The 26,721-nt window shown below is 38.9% G+C and overlaps 1 long non-coding RNA gene across 2 annotated transcripts in view; it reads left to right on the top strand.

The window, feature by feature from the left end:
* Positions 1–22,217, top strand: part of LOC137168390 (uncharacterized) — a 42,744-nt gene extending 20,527 nt beyond the window's left edge. The window contains exons 2-5 of one of the 2 annotated variants that reach the window (XR_010924273.1): positions 6,829–7,082; positions 21,189–21,307; positions 21,414–21,469; positions 21,643–22,217. This is a non-coding gene — a long non-coding RNA (uncharacterized lncRNA). Of the gene's footprint in view, positions 1–6,828; positions 7,083–21,188; positions 21,308–21,413 lie in introns of both variants that reach the window. The other variant, XR_010924272.1, reaches the window with a different exon arrangement.
* The last annotated feature ends 4,504 nt before the right edge of the window (positions 22,218–26,721 follow it).

The raw sequence follows: 26,721 nt of genomic DNA, 5'->3' as shown, positions 1-26,721 counted from the left end.
TGATTTTGGTCATATATTGATATGTCATTCATCAAATCAGGGGAGTTCAAGGCCATGATGAATCTGTCTCCACTGTCTGGGGCCCATCAGATAGTTTTGTGTCACTCATTTGACCTGAGAGTTTAAAGAACACATTTATTTGGTCATGGTCTGAAAAGAGGGATTTTTGTCTGACAGTGAATGCACTGATAGTGGAGGGGTCCATATCAGTGATTGCATAGTCTACTACACTAGACCCAAGAGCTGAGGGGCATGTGAAACTCCCTGAAGAGTCCCTGCTGAACCTACCGTTAACTATGCATAGGCCTAAGGCCCAACAGAGATGCACTACCTCCTTGCCATTTTGATTTATTTCAGAGTCAAGGTTGTTCCGATGGGTGATGGTTGGTGTGGTAAACAGAGGAGACTGACCAAACACATGGTTGTTTTCCTGCGGGTTGATGACATCAGGTTCAATTCCTGTTCGTCCATTCAGATTTACAGTTAGAAGCACGTTTCCCTGGGCTTGGAAATAGGCAATTTCTAAAGGAGAGTCTCAAAAATGTCTTCTTCAAAATAAGTCTTCTGGGGTTATACAAATAGCACAGAGATATTTATTGATCCCTATCAGTTATACCCAGGGTTTGATCTAACCTTAACAAAATGTTTGATTTACCCTGTTTTACTGGTAAAATCTGATGGCAAAGATCTCTTTTATCTGTCTTCTAGCTCAGAGGTAGTAGGGGGAGGGACTGTGGCAATAGGCTGGGCTACAACTGCAGCATAGCTCCACTGCTGTGGTTGGGGAGAGGGACAAGGGGCAGCTACTGCTGTGTAGCTCTGCTGCTGATGAGGGGGTTGGTGGGCAGGGGCTGAGGCGGGTGAAGGTAGACTCCTCTGAATGTGCTTCACAGTGGTGAGGTGGTGGGCATGTGGGGAGTGGGTAAGTAAGTAAGGTGGCACATCCTCTTCTGATCTCCATATTAATGTCATGGATGACATGAGGAGGGGTGTCTGTCCTAGGCAGCAGGGTGGAGACCACAATGAGGTGCTGAAGCGTTTAGACAGCACTTTGTTACCAGGAAAAAGCTTGTTTGTGGCCAGGATTTTCCCATTAGAGTCAGCCAGCAGGACCATTTGTTGGGCTTGCTCTTCAGGGGGAAGCTGAGATGGGCAGAGCTGGCAGTTTGCAGCTGGCTGTGTGGATGTATCAGGATGTGCCAGGGTGTTGTTGGGCTGGGTGCAGAGCAGAGCGGGTGGAACAGAGACAAGGCAGGGGTTTGAGACACTCACAGGGAGAGTCTGTGTCTCTGTACTTGTTATTGTGGGGACTGATGAAAGTTGGTTTGTCAGGCGTTGGACTTGCCTGGTGAAGCTCCTCTCTTTATTCTCAGCATTCTCCGTCACTTTGGCTAACTGAACACGGAGCACACTGATCTCCTATTTGAGTGCCTCTACACTTCCTCTGAGGTCAGATGCCAAGGCCCGGTTGTCTCTCTTGAGCTGCTGGAGCTCCTCTTTAAGCTGCTGCAGAGTGTTGTCTGGGGGGTCAGACAGTCTGGGTTGGGTCAGCTATTTGAATTCAGCAAAGTCCAGCTCTAGCAGTGACATACTCTCCTTCAGCTGGTTGGTGGAGTTGGCAGGTGTGGGAGGGCCAGAGATGGACAAGGTGGTGGGCTCTCATCATCTTCACTGTCAGAGGGGACACTGATCTTCTTGGTGTCCACCTCAGCGTTCAACAGGGGGAATGTCTCTTCAAAGGACCTCAGATTGGCTTCATTCCCTTGGACCATGACCTTTCCTTTGGTGTAATATGTGATAGTAAGCAGAGGGTCATCCTTGTCAAGGTGTTCATCTTTACAGATCTTTAATCTGCCTCCTGAGCCAATGCCCTCACTAGATATGTATGCATAATCGCTGCACAGAGTATCTCTCCGGATGTAGAAGGAATCAGTGAAGAATATGAGGTTGTTCTTCCTTCCTTCTTTGTGCTCTTTGTGTTCCTGCCTTCTATTTGTGTTTCTCCGTATCTGTTCCACTCTTACATTTAGCAGGGTTGTCAATGTCCCTGCACTCCGCTCTGAGGGCTGTGCTGTGCTTAGCTGTCTGCTGACCAGTTTCCATGGCGACCGCTTGTTTACTCCAAGGGGAGCTAGGCTAGGCTAGCTTTTCTAGCCCATCAACACTGGCTAAAAAACAAAACAACCCCCCCCTCCCTCCCAAACTACATACAGTTTACCAGATACATTAATGATACCAACAAGGATCCTTTAATTTTTTTAAGTTTGTCTTCTTGTTTTCATAAAATAACTCTTCTGTTAGCTTTTGTCCAAAGATGACATTTCCTCTTCTGTTCTTGCTGATTAATGCTGTTACTTTTTCTTGAGAGTCCTTTCTTCAGATTATTTGAGGGTTATTTTGCAAAATGTCCCACTTTTTTTAGGTCCAAGTTTGAGATGTATTCAGGAGCTCATTTTTGGTGCAGCTACTCTTCTGGAATTCTCTCTGAATCAAGGCCAAGTGTTGTTAGATTGTAGCACACTGCTTTTCCTCAGAAGTCCCAATCTCTTCCTCCATAAGTTCCCCAGCTCATTCTTGGTATCCAGTTGTTCGTTTTTTCCCATAAACGATATCAGTCAACACCTGCCATTTCCTTTTCCCTGGTTGACACGTGATTAATTGACAAAATGATTTACTGGCAAATGTCATATACCACACAGACTGGGGTAAACGGAATGGAGGATATTGGTGTTTAATAGTGTGTGTTTATGTGTATTTGGTGTTTGTTTTTTGTTGTTTTTTTGTTTTTTTTAATCTAATCATTACCCTGTTTATCAGTTATCCTGTTCCTCCATGTCCGGTTGGTTGATTATAATATTGATGTGAATGTATGTATAAACTGTAGCCTCCATCTGCCACTTTTCCTATGTGAGTGATGGCTATAGGGGTCTTGCAAATAGCAATCCAATCTGCACAAACGTAATGAACATGGAATTATGTGTAATATGTGTATTGAACACTGCTGATAGAGCCTAGATGACCACACACACACACCCATCTGCAAAATATGGTTAAGGGCACAAAAAGAGATCAAATTAACATGGCTTATAAAATTATTAACACAGAAATGTAGATGACCAGGAGCAGTAATACCAACTACAGATTTGTTAACAGCCACACATTATACGTGTCACCAAACTGTATTATTACTGTTTTTTCAAGAATCAATTGATTTTAGGCCAATTTTGTAGTGTTTTCCATTGCTGGTCAGAGGTTAATGTCAAAAAAGGACAATGAAAATAAATGAAAAAATAAACACTGTACTACTGTGACAATCGCTCTGCTCTTTTAGGCATATTTATATAAAGCAGTTTAAGTCTGCTACATATAATGCAGGTCCTGCGAGTATTACAAATACTGCACCTGAGTGCAGAGAACTTTAAAGATTGGCTCTGTAAGGGAGCAAAAGAAGACAATCATTTATATCGACTGGGTCGAAATGTGTGCATGCTGGTCTGATGCAGGAGGGAAATGGTGGGCCAGTTTGACTCTTCAAAGTGGAGTATGGAGCACTTTGTAAGTAAATTACTCTAATGATTCAGCCAATGGAGCTGTAATTGCCAGCAGACAGGGAGGCATGACTGAAGAGGGCTACTTTCTTTCCTTCTTCATTCCCATGAGAAACTTCTCTTATTGCTCATCTCCCACTGTGAGGGCGGAGAAAGAGACAGATCAGCAGGTTCAGAGTTGGTAGTGCGTTCATGGTGTTCTTATACCTTATATATACCTGTATGTGTGTGTATATATCTATATCTCTATATCTATATCTACATTATTATTATTAAGTGTTTATTTACTATATTTTGTAAATAAACACTTATCCTAAGTTACAAAACTCGTCTGGTTTCCCATATTTTGTCGCAGCCTATGAGCCGGGCTGTGACATATGACCTTCGCAGTCACCAGATCTCAACCTAATTGAACACCTGTGAGATTTTGGACTGATGTGTTAGACAGCACTCTCCACTACCATCATCAAAACACCAAATGAGGGAATATCTTTTTGAAGAATGGTGTTCATCCCTGCAGTAGAGTTCAGAGACTTGTAGGATCAATGCCAACGCTGAGGAACAATATATATATATATATATATATATATATATATATATATGCACTTACTGTTACAAATGCATTTTAATTTCATAGGACACTCTACAAAGTGACTGAACAAGGGCATTCATCTCATGTAACCCAGACAGGTACTAGTCTGACAGATAGTATAGGATACTGTGTCTATATACAGTTTGACCTTTGTAAAACTGTTTCTTTTCATGTTAACCTTCTGCAAATTGTTTTATTTGCTTTTTGTTCTGAAATTAATCAGATTATTTTTTACATCAATTTATAAATTTGTCTATATAATAAGTCTATAAAATATCAGACAGTAGTGGAAAAATGTGCATCGCTTTATCCTACAGCCTAAATTAAGTCTTCATATTGCTAGTTTTATTCTGTCAACAGTCCAAAACTCAATGGTATTCATTTTACAATAACATTACACATAAAAAATGAAACAAAACAAAACAAAAACACATTAAAACTAATTGTAACAATAAAGCTTGTTAATTCACCTTTTGGTTGAGTACAAGTTATGCTATAGGCCATGCACCTGTCGTATGAATCACAGGTCATACGACAGATATTATGTGATTCACAACCCCCTCTTCTGCTCTCTCCCAAACCACTTTAAGTGTAGCTGGCAGGCAGATCAATGGCACAGCCTTAGGGGGAGTGAGAGAGGGGCTGACTGTGGGTGTTCTGTCTCTTAGCTCTTCCTCTCTCTACTGGGTTTCTGCACTTCTTTATCAGAGATATAGAGAATAAGCTTTCCCCAACACACCCAGGCCTTTCTCCTACTCTCACATGCTGTACTACTCACTCATTTAGTGTGCTTTACCTGTACCCGAGTGTAGGCCATTTGTGTGCCAATATGCACTGCATTGGTTATATTACTTTCAGTACACCAAGCAAATGTGTTTTTTAACAAGTACATAGTGTTTTTCAACTGTAAATGTGTACGCTACACAATAAAATTTACGGTATTATTTTGCAACAATAAAGCAGTTTTACTGTATGATCAATGGAGTCATTAATCATCACATTAGTTACAAGTGAATCAGTTTGCTGGATAGTTTGCCAAACTAGCGCACAAGTTTAGCCTACAGTACTTCTAAAGCAAAGTCATATAACAGGCGTGTCTGTTGATTGCTGATAATGAGCACATTGCCCTCATTTGTGCTCAGATCATCACAGCATCACAGTGTCATCATAAGTTTAGTATCGCTTTTTATATGTTTCAGTTCCGTCTGGTTCCATCTCTGCCTCCAATTATCCCAGTCTTCATCTTCTCGATCACATTTAATTCTTGTTTTCTTGTTGTCTTTACACTCTGCATTGTGAGTAAAAAAAGAAAAACGTGCGTGCAATTCATTCCATTTTGATTTTAAACGCACAATATTTAATTTCTGCTGCTAGGGGTCTCTTAATCAAAACGATAACAAAAGACAAAGTTTGATGACGTTGTGAAGTAGTGCAGGATCATGGGAGTTGTCTTTATTGTTAGACAACCAGCTTCTCTGGCTTGGGATTACTTCTAAAACAGATCTGACTAAATCAGACTAAAACAGACTGATTAAAACAGGTAAAAACAGTGAATAAAGCAATTTCTTCATTGTTGTTAGGCAGGCACAGGACATCCAGGAGGGGCTGCTAGCCGAGCTGCTGCTAATGTTTGCTCAGCTTGTTTCTCTGATAACTGAAGATCCAGACGTCCAACGACTAAAATCCTTCTTCCAGTTAAAAGTTACAGTTAAAAACGACCAAGATCTAAAAGTTTATTGTAAAAATGTTGCTTAAAACTGCATGAAAGTCCATTTATAACAGTTTCTGGCGGACAACCAAAATGCCAACGTATCATCTTGTATGCGCATACTTTTTGGTAAACGCCATTGTGGCGGATAACCACAACGCCAACACATGCATCTTGTGCAAGTATACTCTTTGGTAAAGGGTAACAGTTTTGCTGCAATGATGCACAATTGAGACACAATTGAGAATGGGGTTTTGGTTTTGATGACTGTTTCTGTTTTGTTACAGTCACATACAGTGTTTGTTTATTGTATTTAATTTCATAAATAACTAAAAAATGTATGTTGGTGGAAATAAGCGGTTATGCGTAGGCTGTCAATCAGCTCCAATTTTAAGGCAGCTTTTAGATAACTAGTAAGGTGTTGCTTACTTAACAACAACAGGCTTAAAGCAGTTTATTTTTGGCGTCATCAGGCAAAAATAACCTTTGCATATTGTTATTCAAGTTGTCTGAGAGAACACTAGACTTCTGCACCTCCTCTTGGCTCTGTATTCAGGCTTTAGAATATCTAGCCCGTTACAGGAGATTTAAGCCAAGCATGGGTCATTCTACAAATGCAGTTCAGATGGTGAAAGCCTGTTTCAGTGGTGGAAAATCCTGGAGAAAAAGTTGTTATTCCAGCATTGGCAACAACCACCTACACTCCACATTTTTATGTACATGTCCAAGAGGTTCTCCTTCAGCCCACCTGTGTGTATGAGGCTTGTGTCCTGCCTGCAGGCCTGGATTATAACCATCATATCCACAGGCCAGCAATGAAAAACAGGGATGGAATTTTGCTATGTGTAAAACCCAATTACCGTATTAAACCACTGATTTACCTGTATTTATAATTACAATTACAAATACAACTTCTACAAAAACTACTACAAATTAAGTGTCATCATGTACAACTTGTTGTGTTGTCTTTTTTTCTTTAGGTACTGCAAATTCTGGAGCAAAAATTCCAAGAGATTAAGCTCACATATACTGGTGCAGTTCCAAAGGACTACAGTGCATGCCAGACCTGCAGAGACCCATCTTGAGAGGACGGCTGGCTGATGACAAGGGGATGCCAAGGAAGAGAGTGATGCATCCCTCAGACCCACAGCAGCTTGGGCTTGTCTCTAGAGTTCTAGCCCTGACATCACAGAGCAGCTCCTTGAGCATCAAGTCAGCAGGAGACTTGGAAAAGGTATACTGACATACTTTACTGGAGCAACAGGGCACCTAAACCAGACTCTAGGAGCTGCACTTTAATAACCAGATTCACTTTTACCTGACAGATCTAAATAGAAAGATATCCTTCATGCAGAAAACATTAAACTAAGATTCTGTTTCTTGTTTGCCTAAACGGCAAACTATTTTTAAAAATATTTCTGTAAAAAATAATAATTTGGAAACAGTTTTTTTTTTTTTTTTGACACCATCAGTACCACATGATAACCAACAGTCGACCAGAACAGCCGCCTTCCAATCGACCTGGCAAATGAGAAGAAGAGATAACCATGATAGGAGATGGATACTACTTTAACAGTGTACGTTATTTTAGGGTTTGACATTTTATTTATCATGGTTGTGGTTGGTAATTCTTTCAAGTAGAGAGCTGACACATTTAGATGAAATTATAATTAATAAAATTTAAAGGTTCTATATGTAAGAATCAGAAATTCCTTGGTAAACCGTAAATGGACTGCACTCATATAACGCCTTTCTAGTCTTCTGACCACTCAAAGCACTTTACACTACATGCCACATTCACCCATTCACACACACATTCATACGCTGATAGCAGAGGCTGCCATGTAAGGTGCCTACCCATCAATTTCTGTTGCTCACACTCTTGTCAGCGTGATCAAGTAGCAGCGCAACACTATTGCAGGTAATATCTTAACATAACATAAAAGATCCCTAACGTTGTGTTGTGCACCATGCTTCATCAAAGCATCTCTCACTCCCACTTAGTCATCCCATCCACTGTACGTACCTGCACACCACCAACTTTACACTTTACAGTGGTAGGCTCAATGTGGTGTGGCCGGGGAGCAACATGCTGCGTTTTGTTGTGAAATGTGTGGTGGTCGATGGAGGCAGCTAGCCGTCTCAACCTTTGTGAGACTGAGAGCTACCTGAAGGGTAGAGCATAATATGGGGGGCTACTTGTTTGATACAATCTTCCTAAATAATATAAATTTGCTCGGTTTACTTTTTAAATAATGAATATTATACATTTAAGAGGCTACATATGTTAGGAGACTGTCTGTGTTCACTGATTAATGTTAATGATTCCTCGAAATCGATATTAATGTTTATCCAATTGATCATAAGAAAACAAATATATATATATATATGTATTTAAAAATGCAAGTTTAATGATTTCTCTGTTAATCTCAACAATTAATCTGTTAAAACATTTGAGAGTCATACAATATCACATTTGTCACATTTACAATGATATTGAAGTTTAAAGTTAAAGTTCCTAAACTCCTTTTTTATGTTTCAAAAGAAAACATCTATAAACACCTGTAAAGGTCTTTTAGTGGGAAGCTTGGCATTGCATACTGTTTACAAGTGCACTGTAATCAGGGATATAACTTGACACTGCAACTCTGATTGAGTCGTTTAGGTGTGTATCAATAAGGCGTGTTCTGTGTTTATTCTTAATGAAATTCATATCAGAAAAGGCTGATTCACACTGATGGGTTGAACCAAAAAGACAGGCAACTTTCATAGCTGCTGTGCATACACCTTTGTACTTTTCTGGGTTCACAAGGCACCAAAAGTTTGGGCTTTGAGGTTAATGTCACTATGCAACGTGAGAATTTCCATCTTTACCTCACCAGCATCCAGGCTGAATGCTGCACTTAGTTCCTCAGCAATGCATGTCATGTTCATTTGCATGAAAGGATTTGAAATGAATAACACACATGGCTCCAGCTTATCAAAGTCACAGAACCTGTCCTCAAACTCTTGCTAATTATGAGTTGGGAGTACTTTTCTGCAGCCCTGTTGAAGGCCCCAGATGCAGAAGCATTGTCATTCAGCACTGACTTTATCTGTAAATGTCCATCTTGGCTTTCAATGTGTTTACAGCACTGATCATGTCAGAGACAGTCCTGCCTTTTCCTTGCAGTTCACAGTTCAAGGTCTAGTATCCCCTCAGTGTCCTGAAGCAGCGAGGCGTGCTCCACTCTGGATTCCATGAACTCTTTGATTTCGCCCAAAAATAATAAAAAAACACTGCAAAATTCTTTCCCTGCTGAGCCATTGGATTACAGTGTGTAGTAACCAGTCACCATATTCAGCTGACAGTTCCTCCAACAGAACTTTGAATGACCTGTGTTGTTTAGCTTTGGAGCAGATGCTGTTTATGATCTTCATGACTGGAGTCATTACATGATCAAAGCCCATCACTTTTGCACATATCGCCAGCTGATGAATGATGCAGTGGTAATGTAGAAATTTGGTGAAATCTGGGTCACCTTTGCATTGCATGACAAAGCCTGTGTGACAGCTGACTGACAGACACTAGTTTTTTCAACAGTACCTTTTTCTCCACGAAATACCCCTGCACCGCATTGTAGATATCAACACCCCTTGTAGTTGTCTTCAGTAGCAGTAGTGTCAGGCGTTCTTCTTTTGTGGAGAAATCATGGAACACCATTCGTACAAACACAACTAGCTGCGCCATACTGCTGGTGTCCACTGACTTGTCGCACTGGATGATAAACCACCTGCACATACTCAGATCTTGGTCCAGCTGACAGTCTTCTGGTGATTGTATTTACCCCCAGTTGGATGTCGGAAAAAGCAGAGATGACTTCGGGCCCATTCTTCTCGTCTTTGAAGATATTTGTGATCAGCATCATTGCTCCTTTCTGTGTAGCTCTAAACAAGGCTTCCGTTGCTGCTTGGGACTTTTTCACTGGCCTAGTGAAAAAAGATTGCTGTTTGCCCAAAGATGTCTTAACTCACAGGCTTTTTCTACCTGTAATGATTTGCCTGGCAGGTAGCTAGCATTTAAGGTTTTGCGGCATGTATTGAAGTGCCTCTCTATGTTGTGCCGCTTTGCCATTGCTCCACAAATAAGACTTTTCTTTTACTTTTGTGAAGAACTCTTCCTCCCACTGCTTATTAAAGTTGTATTTTACTGCATGCGCAGTTATTTTTTATTATCATCATGGCATTTCATACTTTTTACTTATGTTGTATAGCCCATGTAATGATGACAATCCATTTTTTTAATGATATACATAAATAATGTGTGTGGGTGTGTCACCTGGTGATACATCATACAATAAATTATACAATAAATTAAAGTAATAAATAAATAAATAATGACAATTTTACAGTACTGACTTTGATTGTACAATGTTGTAGTAGGACATGTTTTTTGGAGCCAGTTTCTTGTTATCTGTTTAAGTGCTGTTATACTGTTATATATCCTTAACAGGTATTTATCATTTTCATTCCGTATTTTGTCTACTGTATTGCCTAACAGCACAAAGTCTGTATTCAGATAGAATTTAAGATAGTATTGATTTCTTTCTGTATATTGTGTACAATTGTAATGATGGGTAAAACCAAAAAATATGACTAAAGTTAGCATAGGGTCCACCACACTCCCTCCAGCAGTTCGGTGATATATTACAATTGTATTTAGCTTGTTGAGCTGGTGTTAAAAAGTAGTGTGATTGTATTTTCCATGCATACTCTCTCCAATAAGGAGATGCAGTGGTTGTATGTAGATTACGATTCATTTCCTTCCAAGTGTACTCATATGTTCATGTTAAGTTCTTCTTCCCATTTTAATTTTACTCTTATGTCTTGTTGATTGTGGCTGTTTTCTTAGATAGCGTAAATTGCTGAGATTTGATGTGGCACTCTGATATTACTATAATTCTTTATCAGAAATTGCACAAGTGGATGAAGATCACTGCTGATCTTCCTTCCTATTTTACTATTCTGAATATAACTTCTCACTTGTAAATATCGGAAGAAGTAGGAGTGTGGTAAATGTTAATGTTGCCTTAAAGATTCGAATGTCAGTATTCCATTTTCATTTAGGCATTGTCCAAATATTGTTAATTCTTTTTGTGCCCATGTATTAAAAGCTGTATCTTGTGTGTTAGGGGTAAATTCAGGGGTAAATTGGGGAGAACAAGTCCACCCTTCTCTTTAGCCATTTTAAGTGTCTTCAGTTTATTCTTGGTTCTTTACTGTCCCATACAAATTTGCTTATCATTTTGTCCCATTTTTTAAAAGCATTTGCACTTATATACAGAGGTATTGTCTGGAATAAGAACAAAAAACGGGTGAGTACGTTCATTCTGATTGCATCTATTCTTCCACCTATTGATAGAGAAACAGTTCTCCACCGATTCAGATCTTGCCTTATTTGTGCCTCCAAACAGTTATAGTTCACTTGATATAGTAACTTCATATTCTTTGGTATCACAGTTCCCAGATATTTGACTCTATCCATGTCCCATCTCCATTGATATTCCTTTTTCAATTCTTTGCTGACAAGTGCACCTAAAACCATTGCTTCACACTTCTGCATATTTAGCTTGTACCTTGATACTAAACCATAGTTATTAATAATTTTCATAAGTATTGGTAATGATTTTTCTAAGTTTGTGATATATAGAACCACATCATCTGCATATAAGGCCAATTTGTGATATTCCTGTGCTATTTTCACACCTTCAACTTCATTGGTCGCTCTGATGTATGCTGCCAGGGGTTCAATAAAGATCGCAAAAATTAAAGGTGAAAGTGGATCCCCTTCTCTCATTCCCCTATTTAATTCAAAGCTATCTGACAGGGTCCCGTTTGCTCTGATCTGTGCTCTTGATGTGTTATACATTGCTTGGATCCATTTGATAAAAGTGTCATGGAAACCGAACTTAACACAGGTTTCTAATAATAAGGACCATGACACCCTGTCAAAGGTTTTTTCAGCATCCAAAGTGAGGATCAATGTTTGAGTATTCATTTTCTGTGAGTGGTCTACTATATTCAGGGTTCGTCTTACATTATCAGATAAATGTCTGTTTGTGATAAAGCCTGTTTGGTCTGGGTCTATAATGTGCGGAATTATTTTTGACAATCTATCTGCTAGGATACTGCATGCCTAGTTAGCTCATCATCGTAGCTATGCTAGCTAGCTGGCATAGAATGAATACGTGAGAAGAGGAGACGCATGACATAATGTCAAGCTAACCTTTGACGGGGTTGAAGCAGGTCAAAGTTATAAATTATACATCCATAATAAATTGATATTTATAAAATGTTATATGCAATGTTAAAGTAGTTATTTTCTACATTCTACTAATATTATACTAGTATACTACTAATACTAATACTAATACTAATACTAAAGCGAGTTTTGAGTGTGGAAACATAACAAAATTAAATATACTTAAAGCAGTCAGTATGTATATTAAAAAAAATTGATTGCTGTGCCACAGTTTGACATCTGACAGAGCAGGTATTGTCTTCTTGTTAGTATAAAATGGCAAAGAATGTTGATTTCTTCTATACTAACCGTAAAAACAGTATACCATAACGATTATATATAAGTAGTATAGGTATATAGTACACACTGTATACAAGTAGTAAGTAGTATAGAATTGGGACACAGTTATAAAAAATGAATAAAAAACCTTGTGTGTCCTTCTTGAGTCCTCTTTCTTTGCTACTCATCAAAAGTAAGACCAGAAAACCTAAAAAAATGAGCTAAAAGCAGCATAAAGCTTCAGACTCAGGTATTGATTCTCAGTGGGATCGGTGCTAGTACCAGGCAGTCATCTGATTCAGTGTTAATTTCAGAGCAATTGCTTAATTGAGCTTTAACCTACCTGCTCCCCTTCATTTTGTCACTGTCCCCCCTCCACTGTCTCCTTGGCAGAAGTCGGTCGAAGTGCAGCCAGAGGCATTTGGACAAAGACCTAATCACTTCACACCACACTCTCCACTTCACATTTTCCCATCCTAGGGTCCAACCCACACTTTTACAAGGACACTGTGCTTGTAGCCTGGGGATACTGCTAGTTAATGTGAAGAAGTCAAGTTAAACCACACACAATATTTGACATGAAGAGAAAGGAGTTTCTTTCTGTCCTTGGAGGCCATATTCTCTCCTCATGTAAGAGAAGGTTGTTTGGGGGAAAAAAAAGCGCATATGATTTAAGACTGTAGCGCACACAGTCGAAGTGACTCATTTATCACATCTGGAGCTGTATAGGGAAAAACCACGGAAAAGGAGTGACACAAAAGGAATATAAAGCAGAGAGAAAAGAAGTAATTTCTTTAGGTGCTTTAGACTCATCAACCTCTTTTCCCCTCATCACCTGAGCCCCACCCAAGGCTCTGTCCCAGCGGAGCCAGTCAATTACATTGGGGCAGTGGTGTGTGCGTGTGTGTGTGTGTGTGTCTACCACAGAGTATTTGCGAATATGCATCTTCAATTATTTTGAATGTATAGCTGTGTGTGTGTTTGTGAGTAACACCTGAGAGGCACGAAAGATAGATGTACTGCCATGAATCAACAGAAGGTGTTGTAAGGGATTGTGTGCCTCAAAGCTGTGTTCAAGCTCTGTGTGTGTGTGCATGCACTCATGTGCAGGATTGTGTTGATCCAATTCTGGCTGTGACAGCGGTTTCGCTGGAGTGCTGAACATGATCTCTATGGGTAAACTTAGCATTCTGCAATTCTTTTAGTCATAAATGTTTGTGTATATGTCCATGTCAAAGTGTGTCCGTGAGGTATGCAGGTTGGAGGTAATTTCAGACAGCTGAGCCAAATCAATACAAGTTTAAGTACATTGAGGGCAATCAATGTCTTAATTTGTCTATAAGTAGAGAGTTAGTGGGAGGAGCGTGGTTTCTCTGCAGTGGACAGCAATAGCCCTGTCTTCTGTATGTATGTGTTTGTGTGCACATGTCATGGCCAAAGGCTTTTTCATTGATTGATTAGACAGATATACACTCTGGGTTTAAATAACACAGGGACTTGGTCTGTGTTCCTCCATTGCCTTGAGATAATCAAAACATGTAACCTAAAGACAGCAATTCCCCTAAACATATGTAGGCATTCTTGAGGTGAACACACAGCATGCAAAAATTACAGGAAGGAAAGAAAGTTGAACCACTCCTCAACTTTATTGGCAGTTATTTCAATTTAATTGTCTTTTTTTCATTGGTGCTGTAGCCTCTAATTCATGTTACCCAGTATCTTATTTTGGCTGGGCTTTGAAGCAGTTCTCTGGTGAATCCCATGGGCCCCTCAGGCCCGGGTTCCCACGGTGTTGGTGGGTAACGTAGTCATTATCACCACTTTTAAATAGCTGCTATGTATATTCTCCAGAGTACTGTATAATGTGTCGGTTTGTGTGAGTGTGTATTCATCAATGTGTGTTCTTATGATTTTTGTTTGTTTGACAAGACTGTGGTGCTAACTGCCTGCTAAACAGCTGTCTACTCCCCTCTGTCTGGAAGGCTACTTTGATATCTCACTTTTAATAAACCTCTGAGGGGGATTTATTGAGTGACTGAACACTTAATGTAGATGATATTTATTTGAGAAACCCGCTCTGATCTCTTCTAATGTTAACATCTGTGTATTGTGTTGGGGTCACATTTCTTCTACCCTTTAAGACATGGTGAATATCTTTATAGGATGGTACAATGCTAGTTAGAAAAGAGTAATACATAACAAAATTGCTTAAGGGACTCTTCAGAATGACTATAGACTAGGCCACCTTATGGGTCAATCAAATGCAAACAGTGACAATAATCATCTCATGCCATTGCAAAGTATGCTTCACACCCTAATCTAAACAGTATTCAGATATTTTTTCAAATTGGGATGAATATAGTATATACTTAACTTAAGTGAACTTGAAATGTATGTGCCAGTTATCATCACACATAATTTATTGCCAATTTAGGTTTATTTGAGCCATTACAGCAAAAAACAACACTGTAGTTTTCGCTAATTTTGTGTTTGGAGCTTCTTTGTCTCAAGCACAAGAAAAAGTGGGTTTTTGCAAAAAAAACCTGGCATGCAGAGTGAAAGAGACAAGACTCATGTCATACACAGCTCTTTCACAGCAGTAACAAAGACTGTGCTGTTTTATAATTATAGCTTTGTTTGCAATATGTTACACTACTTTGTGACAGCTCCGATTACTAAAACTTTAGTATTTGAAGTTCATTACATAACTACAAAGTTGCATTAATTCAGGCTCTACATTTATCTATGAGCACACTGGTGGATAGGCTGCTATAACCTCCATGGATTTTTCGGACTGTTGCTTTCATAATGCTAGCGCTGGCTGAAATGTACTGAAGGGTCTTGAGAAGTTTGGTGAAAGATTATTTAATATATAGTATTTTCCCCTGTTACTGAGCCTTGAGTTTTCTTTTTTTCAGACATTTCTTTATTGGTGGGTGCTTAGCTTACACGTGCTGCTGTTACACGTTTCAGAAAAGGCATATACTGCGGGTAGCATTGTGCTCGTACAGTAAATAGCGAAAGTGCACATAATGACTCATAATGAATCTAATAAGGAAAAAATATGGTGCAGTTAGAATTTCTATTCTAAGCTGATGTAGCTGCAATTTTTGTCATCAAAAGAGTCTTTGATCAGATACTTAAGTTGAGTCTCTGTAATTGGTACCTGTTCTCTAGGATATTGTTGGTTATGTTTACAGAGGTGGAAGTCTGTATTCTTCACTTGATGTCTCATGTGATCTGCATACCATTCACTCTTTCTTTAAATTTAAGCTGCTACGAGCTTATCTGTGAGAGGAGGTGAATGTGTATGCCATGTGCTTTCCACAGTGGATCCTCAAAATGTCATTGTGTTTACATAAAGCCATGTTATTGGGAGAAATCAGGTTAAGGCAGGAAATCTGAGGATACGCTACATGCACTGCAGTAACATGTTTTAGTGTAAAACTGCTGTTGACGCTGCACATGGTCAAAAATCTGATTTCCCCCCCTTTGACATTCTTATATTTGAGAACCAAGTCTGGCATATATTTAAGTATATCATTGCTATATACGATGCAGCAACCAGATTTCTATGATCTTTTGGCCTAAGTGAGATGGCATGGTTGTAATGAGAGCGTCTTCTTGAATGGAGGAGATGATTGCAAGGACAGGTGAAATGGGCCTATTGAACTGAGAGCAGAAGACACGCACAGACACACAAAAGATGCAATCACACATTTGTCTCCCTGCATGTGTGAGGGTTGTGATTTTATAACTGCTGACTTCTTTGTCCTCATAAAGATCATTTTAGTCACACACACAAGCACTGGTGTGTCAAAGGGTCATCATCTTTAGCAACTTCTCAGCAAGTGTTTGCTGGCTTTCAGTAAACTGGCCTCTCTGAGCTTGTAAAACTGCATTTTCTTCTGCCCTTTGATACGGCTACATGTCTGGCCTTTTAAAATCCGTGTGGGCAGCAGGCATATAGACACCCACCAGACAACAGACATCTCATGGACCACCTGGTACATTATACTGTAGCTTAATATATGCACTGCGTTATTACCCTTTCACAAATGCACAGCATGCCAATAAATAATCAGTCTTTGTATTCTAATGAAATCCCAAATATTCTCTCAAATCATTTCACTGATATAATTTATAGATGCTAGAATCTAGCCTGCAGTAACTCATTATATTAGGCATTATACATTAAAGGTCGTGATAAATGAAATACATGTCATCTAAAAATGACAAAAGACAGGAAATTTCTATGTTTACCACAAATATCCCTACTCGGTTTTATATTAACCTTACATTTATCTACTTTCTATCAACGGGTGGTTACATAAATCTGAGCTAATGACTGAGAAAAATGGGAAAAAAGAGGGGGAGTACGATGGGAGGGGGAGAAGGAAGAATGAAACGCCATCACACACTACCCCCTTGTCCTTGTGCAGCTTTTTAATAGAGTCATAAATACATGAAGATGTCAAGTGTTCCATGATGGTGGCACTGCACAGCTTCAGGGCTGTCATACATCCATGAGACATAGATACGACAGGGCAGGTAGACTGGAGCAGACAGCTATTAGAGAGCACGGTATGGCCACAGTACGTCAGCAGGCATGGTGGATGGCTACTACATCAACGTGCTGTCCGTGAGGAATTGTAAAGACATGCATATACTCTTTCAACACATAAATAAAAAACTATATACAGTTTGTTCTTCATATGTAAGATGACACATGCTCAAACCTTACCTGTCAAACTGCATGTGCTGAACAAGTCATAGACTTTAGAATGCTTCCAACAAAGAGCCATTGGAGAATTTGTTGCTATTTTTCTAGTTTTAGGTGATCATTTTTTTCGGTCATCAAAGAAGCTAAATCAAGACACAAGGAGCCTTGTGCAAGAAATGAATAGCATTCACTATGAGTAAGAACATAAAACTTACACACCTTGAAATATTAAAGGAATAGTTCCACATTTTGGGAAATTCACTTATTTGCTTTCTGGCAGAGATGAGAAGATATCATATCTGTCTGTTAAATATAAGGCTATGCCAGCAGCTGGTTAGCTTTTTAATCCATACAAAAACAAAACAAAACAAAACAAAAAAGCGTAAGAAATTACAATTCAGTTTTTTCTTAGCTGGGACCAGTAACTTCCTGGATCCTACAGATTAAACAAATTAGAGTAGCATGTTAATTTGTGATCTTTAGCAGTGCTGGTACGCTGATTTTGTTTAAATTGGACAGAGCTAAACTATGCAGTTTCCCCTTGTTTCTAGTCTTTTTGCTAAGCTAACAGTTTCCTGTCTCCAGTTACACCAGATATAGGTTTCAATATTCTCATCTAACTCTCCGGCAGCAAATAAGTGTATTACTCAAAATATTGAACCACATTTTTTAAGATTTTGTGAAGCTGATGTTGTGTCTTTGTTTGATTTTCCTAAATGAGCAGAGTCTCAGTGCACCTCTGAGCTCACCTCATTGCCCATGCTTGTGTCAATGATCACCAGAGAACCGCATTTCTGCTCACCCATAAACACAGAACGAGGCAGAGGGAGTGCAAGCGAGAACACACCCGGTCCACCCACACACACCACAGCTAACGAGACTGATCACTCAGGCAAATTGCATTCATCACAGCCATCTGAAATTAATGTATTGACATCAAAGGAAATATGAAAAGTGAAAATGATGGCAAGGTAATTTTCAAGCATGAATACACATTTATGCAAAGCTGAAACACTAAAGCAAAAACACATTTATTGAACATAATTAAGCCATCACCAAAACGCGGTTAGAGAAAAAGACAAGCTAAAGGTTAGATAAGAGCCTGCAAATGCTGCTATGCTAAGGCACAAATATAGCCATAAATTGTTTTTCCAATTAAGCAAAAGTTCATCAACGGACTTGAAATAATCACTCTGGAAAAAGGTTGCTGTCAGTACATTACATTCATGTGTAGCCTTTCTGTTATCGTTCCCATTATTCGAAACATTTCCTTTGCTTTTCTGAGGACATTCCCTTTGCTTCAGTCTGTTTCCCTCTTTTCTAGAGGCCACTTCAAAATCAGTCATAACCTCCCTATGTTTATTGTCTTACCACTGTTTTTAAATCAGTGACAGTCCTCCACCCAGCACACCACCAGTGTCCAGGATTGATTGTTTTAGTATCAGAGGTCCATCATCTCACACATAAACTTAGCCTTAGGAATTTTATGTTCAGGTTCTTTTATCAGGCAGACAGCAGCACTGGGTAACCAAGGATCACGTGAAAGAAATTAATAAAATAATAATTTAGTACAAAACTTTAGAATGAGAATACAATAAGGTAAAAATGTCAACACAATAAATAAATAAAAGATGCGCCCATGGGTATGCTGAAAGAGAGAGATACTCAAGCCATCAATGACCAAAATTACACACACCTAGCATCTCTGTCGTTCCCCTCAGGAACTCTCACACCGCCGCCTCCTCCTCCTGACACATGCTCTCTTCTCTGCCCTCTTTTCTGTTTCCTGCTGCCGCCTTTGACCTCTGGCAGGTAGCCAGTTGTACCTTCTCTGGAGGTACAGTTCCGCCTTCCCTGGCCCACTGCTTGCCGGGATCTGCATGCATTGATTAATTAGAGGTACTAGACTGCGCAGAGGTGTGGGTGATCTGGCATGATCACACAGGCAGGTCAACATACATGCAAAGAAATCCAAAGCAACTAACATGCAAAGCAAAACTACATAAACACAAGATAACTCAAAATACATGCAAATACTACAACACAAGATCAATCCAGAATAAATACATAAATATTTAACTCAGATCTCTGCTGTGTGACAAACTCATCTACAACATCACTCAGTTACATTAAGATGTTTGAGCCAGCATTGGCTTTTAGGCCCAATTATCTTGTAAATAAGTAAAGTAATTAATCTTTTGTTGGTATCTCCTTGTTGAACTACTGTTAGACCTGGTATGGGTGGATGCAAATAATCAGGATGACTTGATGCTTTGCCAAGCAAGCGTAGGGCTCCAGCCAGCTGCCATTGTACAGCACTGAGCAGGATGTGACTGCTTGGGTTGACAGATGGGCTCTGTCCCTCCATTTTTACTTCTCTTTGATCTTTGCTGTCTGTGACTGTCAGTCCGCCCCCCCTCCAGCTGTTGCAGGCAGGGTGAATGCCAGACGATGCAAGACAGTTGCAGAGATGCCAGCTGCCAAGATACCCTCAAACTGGCATCTCAGAAACTCTAGAGGGGCTGAAGTGGGGTCTATACCACCCTGGATCAAGGAGATCAAACTGACAGTCTCAGTGTCTTCTTTTAAACTGCTTTTGAAATCAAAGTTTTATCACAAAGCTTTTTCACTACTTTATGGTCTATTGTGTTGGTTTTTTGTAAGAGATGGGCTCAGCACCACATTATAGCCATTTGGTAGCTGTATATCAGTGTTGTTGTGTTACAAAGGAAGCGCAAGACTGTAATCAAAGCATAGGAAAATATCTGAAAAGGCATTTCACGGCTCACTCATTTTTTCCATCAATTGTCTGTCCTCTGAATTTGACTTGAATCAAGTTTACCGAAGAGGCTAATTTTAGTGAAAATAAGCTGATTGCACACTAAGGTGAGCAGAAATGAACTAAAAAGAAAATCACATAGTCTGACAGAACACTGTGATGTATTCTTTGTTTTTTATGTGGCTTCACTAATTTGCTGACGTATTAAAACGGTATGACATTTTCAGCAAGCATCTGAGGTTGGATGATGTAACAGGGTCAAACGTTGTGCTAATATGCACTATTTATAATGTATGTTATACAGTATGAAGTACAAGCAAGGTGCTCAAGCACAGCACCCTACAGAATATTACAACTACAGCTGATGCATCTTGCCTACTTCATTATGAAACACAATCTGTCCTCGTGTCACTTTGTGCTTGAAACGTAAGGTAACTTGAGTGCAACATGGAGAACATGAGAAGAAAAATCACTTTTGGCCACAGAGAGAGTGCGGGAAGAAGAAGGATGAGATATACTGTAGGAGTTTTTGGCCAAGGAGAAAGGAGGGGTATTATTGTGATGATGAACGGAGGATGAAAATAGAAAAGCAGACAAACAAACAAGGCTCAGTGTGAGAGTCTGGTATGTAAGAGACGTGAGGTTCCTGCCAGGTCTGGAGCCACCGCTGATTTGGCCTCCCCCTCGTCTCTTTGGTTGTTTGATCCCAGCTCAGATGCTCTCTCTGTGCTGCAATTTGTCTCCAGCACATATAAAACTTTAACACATACACTCACAAATCTCTGTACAAGCTAGAAGGCTGGCTGTGTCTTTCATTCGGCTTGCTTGCTAAGTTTGTTTCCCTATCATGTTTGTTCTTTGTTTCGGGTTCCCTTTTTCTCGTCTTTTTTGTTTCTCTCTTCATTATCACTGCTTCCCTCTTTCTTTCTGTCTTCAACTCTTTTCTGTCTTCTAATCCTCACGCAGCTTTGAGACTGTACTCTCCGCCTCACTTTATTTCAGGCTTCAGGTTGTTTTAATGCACCAATTAGTCTGTTGTCTTGACTCATACAAAGTGAAAAGAGCAGAGGGGGGGAAGTAGATTCTTTGGGACAAAACAAATTCATCATAATCTTTTATTGAGAGAACAATTGACTGACTGGATTGAAGCGAATACAAAACAGCAAACGGGCCACATGCCCTCAACGTGTGGGACTGGATATTGACAGTGACCCCGAACACACATACACAAACAGAACCTCTGACTGTCTTAATTTGATTGTCCTTTGGCTCCCTGCAGTATCCCAACTGCCAGGGTCAACGGAGCATTGACCTTTGACACAACATGGAGGTTCAGAGAGTTTGGGCTCTCTTACCTAAACCTCTTGTGGGCTGCTATCTAACAGAACCCTCACTGAGGTAAGTACGTTCAAAGCCTTGACCTGCCCCTCTGACATCCCAGTGGATACCTTATGCTGTCATGAATATGGTCATGAATATTCAACAGCCTCTTTCTTCCTTTCAGATGGAGTTGAGAGAGGGAAGGTTCTACCGGCTGTTCTTTTCCACAGACTTAAAGAGGTGCCATATGCTTTAAAATGTCACTCCTAACTGTAGGAATCCCTTTGACAAACCCGGCTGTTAACAAATTCTGTTGTTTTAAAGATTACAAACAGAAATGTTTGTTTGAAATATGAAATATGTCTATCTCTTGCACATTCGGGTAAATTTATTTTCCTCCTTATCTCCTCCAGCCTATTCCACTTGGATCAGGAAGGTGTTTCTAAGCTCTGACTTCATTAGTTTTTATAGGTTATGGTTGGTGAGATAACCTTCAGGTTTAAGGAGGTTATGACATGAAATTCTTTTTCCTCTTCAGGCATTGCATATGTATTCTAATATTACACCGATAAAAATATATTCCCTTTAATCTACTGTAGATACTCTATGAAATGTGTTATGTAACATCAACTCTAGCATGTTTCCGTCCTCCAAAAATCCTTAACTCAAGCAATTACCATATAAAAGGGCATAAGTAAAGAACATCTTGCTGATACATTTATTACCTATTCATTAAAATTATTAAGCATTTGCCAGATGTGATTTGCATACAAATAATCTATAAATAAATCATAAGTGTTTCTCACAGTTTTATATTATTTTTTCTTCATTTGTTTCAGCATTAAATACTTGACTGTCATCATGAAATCATTCAAATACCATGGTAGTAAATAACGACTCATAATGTGGTCAGTCACTCCTTGGATGTGCTGAATGCAAAGTTATTTCCAGGGAAAAGAGAAAGGAATAGCGATGATGCAACTGTGATATTTCCACATTCTTAGCATTTTAAAAACACTTTTTACACATGTTTGTATGATGACCAGTGTAAATATTCCTCAAAAAAATGTATAATGTGTCATATTTCCATTCAGGTTGTGATACACAGATGGATGTATTTTGCATCTCCCAGCCCCAGCTGCTGAGGGAATTACTTGTTATTCCTCTGACAGTTGTTTCGTGATTAATGCTGCAGTGTGCAGGACAGTAGTGTTAACTCATATACCTTAAAAGTTGCAACTTAACTGTCAGTAAATTTGTTCTTTGTGCTCTTTACTTTAGAAAGACAGTGGAATATAAAGTAAATGATGCTGATGAAATTTGATCAAATTCCAAATCCATTTCCAGCAGTTTCACAGTTTGCTCTGCACGACTCCAGAGAGACCCAGGTACACACACTCTAAGGTCACCTTCCCATCACTGTGTCCTTGTTTTGTTGCTAAGATACGATTGCAACTGTTATGTTACAGTGAGAAATGACTCAAAGGATGCCATTAAAGTAAAATCTGACTTGAATATAAATCAATGCTAATGAATCTGTAGCTACAATCTATGGTGTACACATTTGTTCAAATGTTCTGGACCAACTCTATGTCTCACTAACAAAATTAAGATCTGATGACACAAAGTGTGTCCATTTGTTAATGTGATCATTTTTATTTATGCGAATTGTAGTAATTGCATAGAAACCAAATGTACTTTTCTTTTTATGAAGTGTAACACAACAGAACAAACTGTATAGATCTCTCAAAAACATGTCAGTTTCATTTTTTAAATTATTTTGCAGAGCTGCAAAAACTAAAGTTCAAGATGCAGACGAGTGTAACAAGCCACAGGCAAATTTATACTGCATCGACTTTGACAGCATACGTATCCACCATCGCCGCGGTATAGAGTATGTGTGTGTGCATGCATGTGTGTATGTGTGACCAATATTTCCCCCCATCACAATGCCCTTTGACATGGGACAAGCTTGTAGTCTGTCACTTCAAAACTCCTGCAGGCCAGGTCAGACATCAACCAACAAAGGTGCAGAGGAAGGTGATGAAAGAGGGGGAAGAAGGAGGGAAAATAAACCGGAGGAAAATGCTCAGAGACCCGTCAGACCCCCAGTGTGTGTTGATATATTGGCCTAACCTTCACGGCCAGATTCCACACTCTGTCTCATTGCTTTGCTGCTTTGCCCTCATTATGGTGCTCTGACTGGTGTCTGGACTGAGAGTGTTCAAGACAGTAATACAGTCAGCCTCAAGCCCAGAATGCCTTTAATACACCAGTTGCCAGCAACGGACTGTATGGAGTACAACCAGCTAGTCCTCATACCTTAATGATAAAATATGTTGTTTGTTAGTGGCTTCATAAACAACTATTGACTATTCCTAATTTTTTTTTTTTTTAAATTGTTGCCACTAACTCCTTGGTTAAGGTTATGGAAAGACTGGGTTATGGTTAAAGGAGTCATGCACATTTCTTTATTTATATTCTGGGGCTCTACTAGAATATATTTGCATGATTTACAGTTCAAAAAAGTCCTTATTTATCTTATACTGGCTCTATCTGCAGCCTCAGTCTCTAAAAGGCCATTTTACCTCCAGTCTCAGTCAGACCCCCTTCCCGATGAGCCCACTCCGCTCTTATTGTCCAATTTTGGTTCTGGATGCTACATAAACAAACAGTAGTGGTAGGATTTCATTTCTTTCTCTTGTTCTTAAGTTAAAATGTCAACTTTTCAAATACATCCATACATGTTCAAGCCTGAATCCAATCTGAAATATGTGAGTGGACAACATGCACAATGTGTGGGAACAACCTTGGCAACAAAGACCACAGAATGGACAGCAGTTTGTGGGCATGCATGAACAATGTGACATCATCACGAGGAGGAAGTCGAGGTAATATTGCAAACCAACCACAAGAGCAGGTTGGAGCCCTGACTTGACTTGTAGGGAGTATTTTACATATGTTCACCTCAAGTTTTAGAACTTTGACCATGTTTAACATAGACATCTGACATCATGACAAGATTGGGTTATGCTTAAAAGAAATCCTCTGTCTCCGTTGTCGATAGGTTTACTTTGCAGCTTAATGAAGTGAAACACTAAAACATTATGAATAATAGGCCTCATTACAATATGTCATCTTAATTGACAGTTCAATTTCCTCTGCATACCTTAGAATACTATTTTGGTCATTCCTTTAATACAGTGGTGACCTGTTCAGGGTGTTTTTCTCTGCCTTATGCCCAATACATGCAGGGATAGGCTCTGTCTGTCTGAGCAGGAATAGGAAAGACTTCATACAAAGAATGAATATGAATCGATAGAACGCAAACACTTAACACACGTTTACATATCTACACACACGGACACACACACCTTTTAAATAAGATATTAAGTGATTGGTATTGAGTGATTACTCCGGGAAGTGTTTCACTCTTGTGGAGGAGAAGAAGTGGAAAAAGAATTGCTTGGCTTTTAATTAACAAAAAGCTGATAAGGTGTTCTAGGTTGGCTGAAGGTGTGTGTATGTGTGTGTGTGTGTAAAGTTTTATGATGTCAGTGTTTGTGTGCTCTGCACACGAAAGGCTTCCTTTTTAATCAGACACACAAATGTCACTTACTGGCAACCACGTATTTACATCTCACATATCTTATTGTTCAAGATTTAATAGTTTTGTTCTGATGTATTTATACTCATTTTTAATTAACATATACATATGCATTATTTCAGTTCATTTATATTAACATTTTAAATATCAAGCCAATCATCTACAGCACAGTTTGTAAACAGCTGTGCCACCCACTTATCTGCATGGAAAATAAAGATGATGCCATGTATGAAGCCCTCAAAAATATTTGGTAGATTAAAGCTTTAAAATGTCATTGCCAAAAACAAAGGTGAAAACTCACATGGCAACTCAAAGCATCATACATCATACATTTCACACAAGACATCTCATGTCAGTTATTTTTACATATATTAAAATGTAATGGTATATGTTCATGACTTGTATCATCATCTCTTATATGCTAATATGCATCTCTAATGTATGAAAATATTTATAGTCACATATTTAGTGACTGTTAACTGATTTTTCATATGCAAAACAAAAAAATGTCATTTTCTTATCAAAAATATGCACTTTGAATTCAATTTGGGGTAATACTTTCACTTTGTAGGAAACACAGTAAATGTTCTTGACCCAAAAAATTCACATTCCTTAATGTTTTAGTTTGTTGACATCATTTTTTCAGGTTAGTAAGGACAGTTAGGTCCAGTAAGCAGGTGATATAGGATAAATAAATGCATCACATCTGTTAGGATATACAACAAGATGATTATACAACATCCTACACTGACAAGGAGAAACAAGATCCCCGTTGATTTTCATTAAACATCTTTATCTTACGTGTGTGTGTGTGTGTGTGTGTGTGTGTGTGTGTGATTGCATTCATACTAAACATCCAAAAAAGAGTGCAGTGTTACACTTTACAAACACGATCATTAAGGAAATACGTATCTGATGTTACATCCACTGTTCCTTTAGCACTGGTGTTACTTTCTCTGCCTTGCTAATGAACACGGTGTGTAGTCATGTACTCCCCCTCTTTGTGCATGTATTTGTGTGTGTGCGTGTGTTTTCATAAAACCCCCTAAAATAATATTAAGAATGTACATATGAGTGTATGTGTTTGATGTAATTTTCAGGCTCAACTGAAGAGGAAGGATCCACACTTGTTATGCACTTGTTAATGCAGAAATGTACCCAAATACTGCAACATATACACAGGAGATCAGTGAGTCAGTGCCTCCAGTATCTGATTATCCCTCATATTCCACTGAGAAAATGATGTCTTTATTAGTATACACGTGTGCAAAATGAAAAAAAAAAAGTAGTTGCAAGCCTTAAAATAATTACAAGTGAATCCCAACTTTCTTTTTTATTACAAAAACAATCCTTCTTAGTAGGGCAGATAATTCCCATGTTTTCTATTTGCCTATCAATCCCACTTTTCATTTCAAACCAGGATTATAATCCACTTTGTTGTTGTTTGTAATAAAGGCTCTGTGCCCCTATAATGTGATTATAGTGAATTGAATTTTGGATCAAAGACTATCCTTAGTGAGAATTATGAAATGCTGATGGTATGAGCAGACAATACATTTAGACAACAAATTGATGTGGATTTAAAGACTAGTACTAGACAACAGCAAAATCCAATTTATGAATGTTCCCTTTAAAAGCAAGCAGTAAAAGAGACATAATTTTCATTGATTATGGACTAAAAACATACCAAGGACAAAGTACAAGAAAAAAAGCTTTGATTTTAAATGTGAATTTACTGTACCTCAGATTTATATGGTAAAAACTTCCTGTTTGGGCCTTTAAATGTCTTTTTGTGTGTTTGACTTTGAAACTTAAGAGCAGTTGTGGATGCTGCTGCCTCCTCTGGTTGCTGTTAATGATTTTAATAGCAGTCTTAAATGAACTG

This window comes from Thunnus thynnus, chromosome 17 (genome assembly GCF_963924715.1).
Source record: "Thunnus thynnus chromosome 17, fThuThy2.1, whole genome shotgun sequence".
In the NCBI taxonomy this organism is placed as follows: domain Eukaryota; kingdom Metazoa; phylum Chordata; class Actinopteri; order Scombriformes; family Scombridae; genus Thunnus; species Thunnus thynnus.
Note: the sequence above shows the minus strand (reverse complement) of the source record. Positions and strands in the feature narration are given on the sequence as shown.